Below are 12,509 nucleotides of genomic sequence, written 5' to 3' on the forward strand. Positions count from 1 at the left end.
TAATCCGTTATGTTGGACAAAATTAAGTGAACGAAGGGTTCTAGGTCTGAGATAGTTTCTGAAATTGAAAAAACTATGAAAGTAATTCGGGATCGTCTGAAAGTCGGATCTGATAGGCAGAAGTCTTATGCTGATTTGAAAAGAAAGGACATCGAGTTTTCTATAGGTGATCAGGTATTTTTGAGGGTATCACCATGAAAAAGGTTCTCCGATTTGGACGCAACGGTAAGCTGAGCCCGAGGTTCATTAGGCCTTGCTGTATTTTGAAGCGAGTCAGACCAGTTGTGTATCTGTTAGAATTACAGTTGAAACTAGAATGAATTCATGATGTGTTTCATGTCACGATGCTGAGACAGTATCGGTCGGATCCATTGCATATTATTCATGTCAACGAGATCATATTGCGACCGAATTTAACATTCGAAAAAGAACTTGTCTAGATCTTAGAACGTGGTGTTAAGGTACTGAGGAAGAAAATTATTCCTCTAGTAAATGTTTTATGGCGGAACCACAATATTGATAAGGCCATGTGAGAACCTGAAGAATCGATCAGATGGCAGTATTCGTATCTATTTGAGTTAGCTAAATTTCGTAGTCGAAATTTCTTTTAGGGGGAGAGAGTTTTAACACCTCAAAATTTTGATAATTTAGTTGTGAGAATTTGTAGTAATTAAGTCTCCGTATCTGTGGTTTTGTGCTCTGCTTTTGTGATTAGGGTTTGGAGTTCGAGTTGCGTTGTTAACAAATTTGTTATTTTTTTAAAACAACCCTTGTCCATGTGTTATATATTTAAGTTCAATTCAGTGTAAACTTGTGACAAGAATGAGCTTGCTGGTTCACTGGTTAAATATCTGTCTGTATTCTGCCTGCTAGTATCTGACTGGAAGTTATTAAGAATTAAAACTTTCTTCATCTTCCATTCATTCCTTTTTATCACTGTTCTTTTATTTTTCCCCTTTCTTGCTTCCCTTTTGTTTTCTTTTTTATTCTTTAATTTTGTCCTTCATTTTGATCACAGTCGTAAGTACGGGTCTAGACGAAGTTACACATTGCTAATTGCATTGATCGAAAGGTTAGTAAGTAAGTTTCACTGTCAATTCGTTAAATTTTGGGGTTTATGTTCTGAATTGGGCATCTCAAGCATATTGTGTAATATCTGATAATGAGTTACTTGGTTTCCTCTTAGGCGGGAGTGTCGGGAGCAAAAAACCTCCACTGAACAAATTGAGTAACCATTGTTGACTTTCCGATAAGTTTGATTTCGTTGAAGGTTTCGTGTCAAAACCTTCGACATAAAGTACTTAGTGTAGAATGTGTATTTTTGTCGATAAAGTTGGTTGATTGAGTTATTGGGCAGTCGTTTTAGGTTTCGATCTCTCTGTTGTTATTGCTTTGAAATCTCTTTAGGTGCGTGTCAAAAACTTAAACTTTGCAAGTTTTAGTTACTAGAAAATGTGGCTGACGACGCCATACGGTCAGGCACACGGGCATGTGTCTAGGTCGTGTGTGGCCATATTAGTGTAGGGTTCACATAGGAAATGGACACAGGCGTATGTCCAGGCCATGTAACTCAGTTTTTATGCTTTAGTAGCACAGGGCAAAGGACATGGGTTTGTGTCCAGGCCGTGTGGCATGTTAATGGGGCCTGAAACCTATTTTTGAGGCCGTGGGTGTTGCTTAACATTGATACTAGCCTCCCCAATGTATGAATGATTAAATTAGATTATATGAGAATTGTTTGATACTCTGAGACTGATGTATGAATAACATAATTGTATGTGTACTGTGATACTTATTCTGATGTTTTAGAATGACTGAATACATGTTATTAATATTTGTACTCTGCATTTGCATAGGTTGGGATATTGTGAAGAAGGAAGTAATCTATTCTGAATTAGTGGCTAAGCCACAATGTGTATAAATCTGATTCTGGCGATTTGTTACATTTCGATCTAGCAGCTAAGCTGCATCTCTGTAAAAGAGGCAAACAGACACTCTAAGGTGTGCAGGGTTGGTTGGGCATTGAATGTCCTTAACGATGTGTTGGAATGGCTGAAGACGGCGTATAGTGGATGGGGGTAGGAATATTTCATCTGAATCTGATCTGTATCATATATGAAACTGAAATTACCTATATATATAACTAATCTATTCTGAATCTGAACTGAAATTACTTATGTACAAAACTGACATTTGAATTCGAAACTATTTTATAAATATGTTCTAATTGAACAAATTTCTTTTACGCACTAAGTTCACAACTCATTTTGTTATTTAATGGATTTCAGGTGGTACTTAAACTTGAGCGGGACAGTGCAGCGGGAGCTTGGTCAAGCATTTATCTTTCTTTAAATTAGTACTAGTAAGAAATTCAGTATTCTATGTTATTGTAATATTTGGAAAGGCTTCATGCTTAGTTAATTGTTGTGGGGATATTACGTGATGAGTTGTTTATTTTGACTGCGTAATAAATATGGTGTCTTTAGTGTCCTTAGTGTAACCCTCTGGACTTGGTCTGGACTTTTGGGCTGGGTTTCGGGTGTTACAATTTCTCACTCAAATTTTATTTCTTTCTCAAGTCGCTCTTTTTTTTATTACCATTTTCTTAATTATTTCGTAAATTATTTTTTCTATTACAATTTAGTTCGTGTTTTTAGAAATTAGTAATGGCATAATCAAATACTATTTTTCTTTGGAAGTGAATTCAACCACTGTTTTACCTTGCTCCTCAAAGAAAATGGGAACAATCGTAAGCGTTTGGCAAATGAGCATTCGGATCTTCATCTTGCAACCCATCAAACTGAACATACTTCTGTACCATTTGAATTATGTTATGTTTTACCTCAAAATTGTTTGCAACACTACTCGGTCTAACAATGCTCAATTTAGTCCCAAATCAGTGTAGGCTTAGCATAATCAAACATAGTACGAGGAGCAGGAGGTGCGTGAGGCTGGTGATTATTTTGATTATCACCCATCTCTACAGTAATATCCTTTGACTATATTCTGTTGATCGTCTACTATATTCTATTGACTTTTCTTTGCTTCTCTAGCCTCTCTATGATTTCTGCGATCAGTCTTTTCAATCTCACTATCAAAAAGTAATGGATCCAATGGGTTTCCTCTAGTCATAACTAAAAGGACTTGCCAGAAGCAAACAAACAAAAAATTAGAATGTGAAATTTAAATAAAAAACAAAAAGATTAAAATAAAAATGACTAAATTAATAGAAATAAAGTTTTCCTAATATTTTAATCCCTGGGAATGGCGCTAAAAACTTGATGTCCACGAAACTAACTAAAAATCTGATTAAGGCAAGTGCACCTATTAATTAATAGTCTAGCTACGGTGAGCAAAGATATTGTTCCCACGAGGACTAAAAGTACTAGTAATACTGTCTTTACATTATTTAACTGACAAATTGGAGTGATTGATTAAAACTAAAATGAACTAAATTAATTAAATAAAGAACACGACAAAGAACAAATTAAGAAATGAACGATTAACAACCAAGAAGTGAGATGATACCTAGGAAGGAATTCACCTAGACTTCATCAACCATTATCAATCTATATTACACAATTTCTTGACTTAGTACTTTGATCCATAGAAATCCTTAAATTATCCTAATTTCTTTCTTCAAGACTAAGAGCAATTGACGCTAGGTTGATTAATTGAAATTTCTTTCTAATTTAAACTCCTATTGTCGCATTAACTCGATCTATGGATACCCCTATTAGATTTGACTCTAATCCAGTAGATTTATGTTGTGCTATTTCTAGGATTGGATGTAACTCCACTCAATTACGCTAGGTCTACTCTTAAACATGGTCTATTCCTTCTCTGATTTAAGCACATCAAACACGGACTAATAGTCTAGAAATATTAAACCAAGAATTAAGCACACATAATTGAGAACAAGATCTAAGTATTTATTGCGTAAAAATAGAAATCAAATAACATAATTCATCTTAGGGTTCATCTTCCTATGTATTTGGAGAATTAGTTCATGATAGCAAATAAATACATCCCAAAGACAGTATAACCACAAAAAACAAAGAAACTCATAATAAACTTCAGAGAAATCAAAAGGAGATCTTCAATCTTGATGAAAATCAACTTTAGAATCAGCTTCAATGGTATTTTTCGAGTTGTTTCCTTAAGCATCCTATGACCGCTCACTCCTATCTTCTTATTTTTGTCATATATAGGTCTTAGAATGTTTGAAAAACCTAAAAATTGTGTTTCTCTGCTATTTAGAGTGCAAATCGTGATTTTGACACGGTCTGGTACACGCTCGTGTGGCTCACACTTTCGTGTGCCCAACCCATGTGAGAGAGTCTAGCCCGTGTGGTCCCTGTACCTTGCTTCGATTTTCTAATTTTCTTTCATTTTCTGCTCATTTTGCTCCCAAATGCTCTCTTAAGTATAAAAACATGAATTTAAAAGATTAGAAGTATAAAAACCACCATTTTACATCGACTAATCATCTAAAAATGCATTAAAAATGAGGCCAAAGCATGTTATTTTTATCACTTATCACATGCGTAATTTATTTTGAATTAGGTTGGGAACATTATTTACCTTCAAGCGAATTTGTGTACAATAATAGTTTCCAGTTCAACATTCAAATTGCTTCGTATGAAACATTATAGGTCATATGTGTCAAACACCTATTTGCTGATCGGATTTGTGGGAAAGAAAATTTGTTGGGTTGGAATTGATTCAGGAAATGGAAAAAATAGTTAAGGTGATCTGAGACAGATTGAAAACAGCTTTTGGTAGACAGAAATTGTAGATGGAACTAAAACATCGAGATATTGAGTTTGTCATTGGTGATAAAGTGTTTCTAAAGGTTTCTTCGTGGAATAAAGGTCTACAATTCGGTTGAAAGGGAAAGCTAACCCCTCGATTTATCGGACCATATAAAATCACTAAAAGGGTTGGACCAGTTCTGTGTCGGTTGGCATTACCGACAGAGTTACAAAAAATACATGATGTTTTTCATGTGTCGATGCTTAAAAGATATCAATCGGATTCGTCTCATGTTATTTTAGAGGATGAAATTGAAATTCAGCCTGACTTGTCATATGAGGAAGAACTGGTCCAAATCCTATCTCGAGAGGTGAAAGAGTTAAGAAATAAACATGTTCCGCTCGTGAGTGTTTTGTGGCATAGCCATAGTGTGGAAGAAGCGACTTAAGGATCAAAAGAGGCAATAAAATCCCAGTATCCTCACCTCTTTTCAGGTAAATTTCAATGAAGAAATTTCTTAAGGGGTAGAATTATGACGACTCGAAAGTTAGTGGTGTCGAAAAGTGTGGTTTTGAAACCCTGATTCCTTAACCTGAAACCTTAAATATCAAGTATTTACAGAGTTATATTAGAAATGAATTGAATATCGGTCAAGTAACTTTGTAGAAATAGTGCTTAATTAGGGTGCAGGGACTAAATCATTAGAGTGTCAAAAGTTCAATTTCAATATGTTTTTATTAACTGGAAATGGAATAAGGACTAAAGTGGGAATTATACCACTTATAAGTATAGTGTATGGTAGCTTGGTAAATTTATAAAGAAAAATGTAATAAAATTATAATAAATTAATAAATTAAACATAAACGAATTAAACAAATCATAAGAAACAAATAAACTCAGTGGATTGAAAGAGAAAGAAAATTTTCTCTTTACATTTCAAATTTTCGAAACCAAGGGGAAGGAGAGAAGATGAGAGACCTAGGGTTCTTTAAGCTGAAGCTTCAATTGGTATGTTCAATTTAGTCATTTTATTATCATTTTTATGTTGTTGAAACCTTGGGAGCTTAAGCTAGCTGACCTATATACTATTTTTCGGTACTATTAAAGATTAAAGATGTTACCATGGTTGAATAGGTTGAAGTTTTAGGGGTTATTTTTATAGATTTTATGTTTGGAGTTGAAAAAGGACTAAATTGTAAAATCAATTGATGATTTTGTGTAATAGGGGCCAAATTTCAAAAATTTAAAAATTTTTGGTAAAAATGAGAAATAGAATGTGTAATTAGGCCTAGAGTGAAATTGACATGAAAATTTGTGGTTAAATTTGAAAGTTATGTTAGTCTCGGTTTTAGGGACTAAATTGAATAAAATAAAAAAATTCGCATAATTTAGAAATTGATTATGAAAATGGTTGAGTATTGATGAAATACCTTTTTTTAATTTGCAGCTAACATCAACCTGGATTCGTCGAAAAAGAAAAGAAAAGATAGAGTTATCGACTAATAGCTCGAAGTTTACGGTTTGTGTTTCCATAATTCGAACTACTTTGTAATTAATGCATATTAACTTTTTTGTGCATTGTAAGAACATAAGGTGAGACAATTTGTGAGAATGAGATGTTTTGGATTGATTTGAATTGATTGATGTCCATTAGGACTAAATTGAATAGATGTGAAAAATGTGTATGTTTATATAAATATGAGATTGAATACATAATCAGACGTTTGATGTTGCCATATGTTCAAATAAATGATTTCATGATAAAAATTTATAAATTGAAATATTATTGAGAATGAAATGAATAATGAATACCCTATTAACTGTTCGGGTAGAGTCGGATATAGTTGGCATGCCATAGGATAGGAAGAGTTCAGGGTTACTTCGACTACGAGTCGATGAGGCACTAGGTGTCAATTTGCTTTGGTTATACCAATGAGACACTTGTTTTCAAACTTATTGATAGTGTTGGGCGCAACTATTTGCTTCGTTTTTATCCGATGAGGCACTGGGTGCCAAACTGGTGTGTTAGCTGGATCCGTGTATCCGTTCGAGTTTGAGTCATGTTAATAGGGGAATAAAATATAAAAATGAAATGTTATATTTGAAATGATGATGATGAATAAGCCTTTGAATCCATGAGATTGGAAAATTGATATGAGATGTGGTAATTGATATTAAGATGGCAAATGAAAATGAAATGGAAGAAAAATATCAAATGGAATGTCTATTAGTGACATGAGTTGAATAATTGTCGATATGCTAATTATATACATAGAATTGGAAATTGAGATACCAAATGATATGTGAAATGGATTGTTATATTTTTATATTAACAGGATGTGTTAGTTTGAACAAAGAATATATGTGAATTGGCATTAACTGCATGTTAATTGCATATTACCATTCACTTTTAGTGTATACATTTAAAATTATTTATGCTATGTTTAATGTTCGGATTATAGAAATACCACTGAGTTATACTCAGCATACGATTTTATTTTTCATGCACGTGATAGGTACTTTTTGATTCGATTGTCGAATTAGCATTCAACGACAATCCTGGACTTAAGTATTGGTGGTGATTTATCTTTGTCTTGGCATGTACATAAGAAGTCTTATGGTTATATGATGTTCATTTTTAATTTTGTTGGCATTTTGAGAAACATATGTATATATATATTTGTATGTGATGGCAATGATCATTATAATGACATTTTGTTAAATAGTTGGTATGCATGTTTTTTGTTTATAAGTTATTTAGGTGATATGCCATGGAGTAGATATGGAAGAGTGGTATCTATGTCTATGCCATGCTTGAAATGATTTGGTAGATTTAGTGTATAAATTATAAGGTTGATTTGGAGCCAATTGTAAGATAGTTTGAATGGTTAAATGAGTGCATGTTTGATTTGTTGTTTTGAGGTGCCATTGAAAGCATATTGGTATGGTTGAATGTGGTCATTTGGTTGATTTTGAATTGTTGATTGAGGTGTCAATTGTGACATATTGGTTAGGCACTTAGAATGATTGTTATAAGTGATTTTTTTTATGATTTTGACGTTTTTGAATTGGTTGAGATATGATATGATGGTTGTTTGAGGTAAGTGAATGAAGGTTAGAAAATTTGTATTGAAAGGTATTTTCAGGTATACACGGTCTAGCACATAGCCGTGTGCCATACATGGCATATGGCACTGTTGTATGGTTTGTGTGTTTTGAGTGAATTTTAGTGCACACGACCACATTCTATTTCACAGCCCAGTGACACGGCTGTATGACTCCGACCTTACACGACATCAGGCTATTACATGGCTTGTCCAAAAGGCCATGTGATCCACCCCACATGGTTTCACCCTTCCACACGGTCAGAGAACATGGTCATGTGGCCCCTGTTTACATATTTTTCCTATCTTTTTATTTTTATTTTAAATTGATCCCTATTTGATATCGGGTTGGTTTTAAGCTTTCATAAGCTCGATATAAACTCGAAATTGATTCAATTACATGTTATACTTGATCATATGTGATATAATGGTATTTAATTGAGATTTTTTATTAATAAATTTCATGTAATGGATTTGTAATTGTTTGTGACATCCTATTACTTGGGTTCGACGACCGGACAAGGTGAGGGGTGTTACAGAATTTATCCTACATCCATTTATGGATTTATTCATTTATGACATTCATGGTGTGACTTATTCAAATAAATTCTACTTTTTTGGAGTTTGGATTCTAGATCAGGAGCAATTATTATTGCAATCATCTAGCAACTATAATTAGGATCTGGAGGTTGAATTTGGTTTTGGGAATACATGGGGGTTTATGCAAGAACTCTCCTTAGGAATCTCAAATTTTGTAGTTTGTTTGGTTCTTTGAATTAGGGCTCACTTTCTAAGCATCAGAGAGTTTGAGAATAGTGTAGAAGATCAATTGGTTGAAAGCTTGAAGAGATCAAACATCAATTCGAGTTAAGTGGAAAGTACAAGCACTTTCTTAGAGCCTTATTCTAACAATGATTATCTATGGGAAAATTATTTAGAAAACATGTCAGAGTTTATGCAATGAAATTTTGAATTTTTCTAAAATGACATTTGTTGTAATATCTAAAGTAATAAATTTGATCAAATAAGTACATGTGTTTTGAGGCTTGAGGAGACAATCCAAATCACAAAGGGCCCTTTAGGAAGGTGCTCAGATTTTTCGATCAACTCGAATTAAAGCCCAAAGCCTTCAAACTTTCAACCAAATGGTTCTCTCTACTATTCTCGAACTCTCATATGCTAAAGAGTGGGCTATAACTCAAATAACCAAATAAAAAACGAAAACCAAGACTTCACAACGGTTGGAAGTCAAAATCCCTTATATGTATCCTAAATAAAAAAAGTACAAATTCTAGATTTGAATTATAATCACTAGATTATTACAATTATAATTCTCACAAATCTAAAAGTCAAATTAAAAAAATAGAATTTATTCGAGTACAAGAAAATTACTCAAATAAAATTTCACTAAATTTCAATAAATTTTTCCCTACTATGCGATATATAGATAGGGATATTTTTAGGAATTTAATTCTTATTAGGAGTACATTGATTAATTAAATCGAAGTAGTTCAAGTCCAACTAGGACTTCCCACCTATAGGATTCGTAGATCCAAGGGGAAAATTACCCTTACATGCCATGACACATTGGTCTTAATGGGCTAGTTATGCTTGTAACACCCTTTACCCTTCTCCATCAACAGATTAGGGTTACGGAATGCTACTATTCAAAATAGAACATAAATGAGCTATCATTTATACATTAAACATGTAATAAAAATATGATATTTATACATAATCGAAATTAAGTTGAGTTTCCGGAAGTCCTAAAATAATTCGGAACAAAACAATGATTAATTTGAAACTTTTAAGAAAAACATGGCAAAAATACAAAACAAGTGTCACACAGCCGTGTGGTGCAAGACCACATACTCGTGTCCCCAAACCATATAACAACCTAATGCCATGTGATAAAGGGTCACACGGCTATGTTGTCAGGCCATGTAACAAATTGTGGCCATGTGAACCATCCTACACCAAAATTCAACAGAGTACACGGTCGTGTCCTGCACCCTTGTATGGCACACGCCTGTGTAGAAAACCGTGTCATAGGTCATGTGTGCATAAAATACCTTCAACGAGAAGCCAAATTTGACCAAAGATCCCTTAAGCCACAAACCAATGCATTATACCCTTGAACAACATGATATAAGACACCAAAACATACCAAATTCAACTTAATTCACTCAACCTAAGTGTCTAAACAATATTCCACAATTGGCACCATAATTCAATCATGAAATAACAACCATTCATTACCATTCATGCCAAGATTTATCATGTCTAAATATACTCACACAATCATCATTTTCTTAACTAAGATATCAACAAACAAAGCTCAATGAATGACCTAAAACATAAGTACCTATTTTCACAATTTAAGCGTACTTCATTCAATCAGGCCTTTAAACATTTCATACCATTCAAGCAAAGCATTCCAAACATAAAAAATTACCAACATTCATTATCAAGTCATGCTAATACCTAGACATACACATACTGCCATTCAAATCTTAAATAACATCATCAACTTACTAAGTATCAAATAGTTAGCAATCACTTAATACATCAAAGTTATTTATAATCTTATTCATAAGGCATAATTGCAAAATAAACCCTTAACGTTTGGGGGCTTTTGGTTTTCTTCCCTTGACCTTTTTTTTTTATTTGGGCCTTAAACATAATGATTTTTCCACAAATCAACCCATTTTTAATGGGAAACAAGCTGACCATTAGTCAAGCACCGATAAACATAAATGCCCATGTGGCGTGCCAGGTTGAAGGATGACGTGGAAAAAAGTTAATTATAATAAATAAAAATAAAGACATAATCTGAAAAACCTTAATAATCGTGAAAAAACCCAAAATCTGAAAATTTCAATTTGTAAAAACCCCAAATTGTGAAATCCTTAAAAACTTCAGCAATCTCCAATTTGAATAATGGATTGAGGAAATTTCCTACATCCTTAATCCCTTATTCCCGAATCTTCATTGAATCCCTAATCCTTTATTCCCAAATCGTAAAATCCCATAATCTCTAAGAAATTGTTATTTTTCTTCCTTGTCTAAAATCGTGGATTCAGGAAATTTTTTCAAATTTGAATCACATAGTTCGAATAGTTAGTCTAGAGATTGGGTATCGCATGGTTCGAAAAAAAAATCAAGGTAGGCAAATATTGTTACTTCATCGCAGAGGGAGTATGTGCACGATGGGGAAGCAGTAAAATGTCACTATAATAAGTTAGCTCCAAGAGACACTCCATGGAGCAATTTAAATTCGGGGAGGAGATTTTAGGGTTGTTTAGATTTTCGGGTAAATGAAGAAGAATTTTATTTGCTACTTGAGCTTAGTTTGGATGATTTAAAAAATTTCCCTAGGTTAAGGGTTTATGATTTAAAATTTTTGTGTTGTCAATTTGGATGATTTCAATTTGGATGTTTGGGGTTGTTTGTAGGACGGTGGTTGTGGTTTCTTCAAGTGGTACGATGGGAAAATGTGTGACCATGCGACTGAGTTACTGCGTCAATTGCATGATAGTGAACGAAATCTTTCAAAGGATATTTTAGCACTTAGAAAGAAGGTTATGGATTTGGTTGCATTTGATGGTAGCCATAATGGTGGCAGTAGTGCTGTTGAGACATAGGTTGAAGGAGGTAGACCAGTTTATGGTGTTGAAGGAGAACTAGTAGAAAGGAACAAAATGTTAACCATGAAGTAAAAAGTGAAAGTTATCAAGAATGAGAAGTCAATGTATAAGATATTATTTTCTTGCTCCATGTTTATGTATTGTATGCATCACCATAGGTTTTTTTGTTGGCAGTAGTGGTAAGACGCATATGCAGCTAGTAGTTGGAAATGTTTATTGAATGTAAAATGATCCAACATATGTTGTTTATGTAATTTAGAACCTTGATATACATTATGCTTGGAACTTATGACCAATTTTGGTTGTTTATGTAATTTAATTTAGCTTAGTAAACAATGCAGTGAAAATAAACATAAGATTGAGAAAATAAGTTTGATTATTTAATCATTTGATTTCCCCAATGCAATTGGGATAAATGTAATTTACAAAAGCTTTTCATAGGTAATAATTTAGCCTATACACCATTCATGCTATACTAGCCAAAAATAAGTTGATGTAACAGATATAACATACTATTGTAAGTGAGCTATAACTAGCTACATCAACCACACACACAAAAAAAAAACATCTTGGTTATCAATACAACAAAATAACATTCAACCTTGGTGTATTCCAAAACTAGAAGGTTCTAGGCTCAAAATGTGACAAAATAACATTCACCCAAGGCAACTATTTCTTCGATGATTTACTCATGTTTCCTATAACTGATTCTTATGTTCTCAGATGGTTGAGAGGAGCCTGTCTCTTTTTATTTGGCAACTTGGGTGTTGAAGAAGTTTGCCCACTACTATCCTTACATGAACTTGTCACCATGCTTCTTGTGGTTCTACCAAATTGTAAGAGTATTTTATATTAATATTCAAATAATATGCAATGTTTAATATTCAAATAATATACAATGTTTGATCAATAGTGAAAGGAAAAAACCTCACATAAAATGTTTTATTCCCAGTACTCAAGTCTTTATACAACCCTGTTCCATTGATTTTTCCTTTCTTGAGTT

The sequence above is a fragment of the Gossypium raimondii genome, chromosome 4, assembly GCF_025698545.1.
Source record: "Gossypium raimondii isolate GPD5lz chromosome 4, ASM2569854v1, whole genome shotgun sequence".
Classification (NCBI taxonomy): domain Eukaryota; kingdom Viridiplantae; phylum Streptophyta; class Magnoliopsida; order Malvales; family Malvaceae; genus Gossypium; species Gossypium raimondii.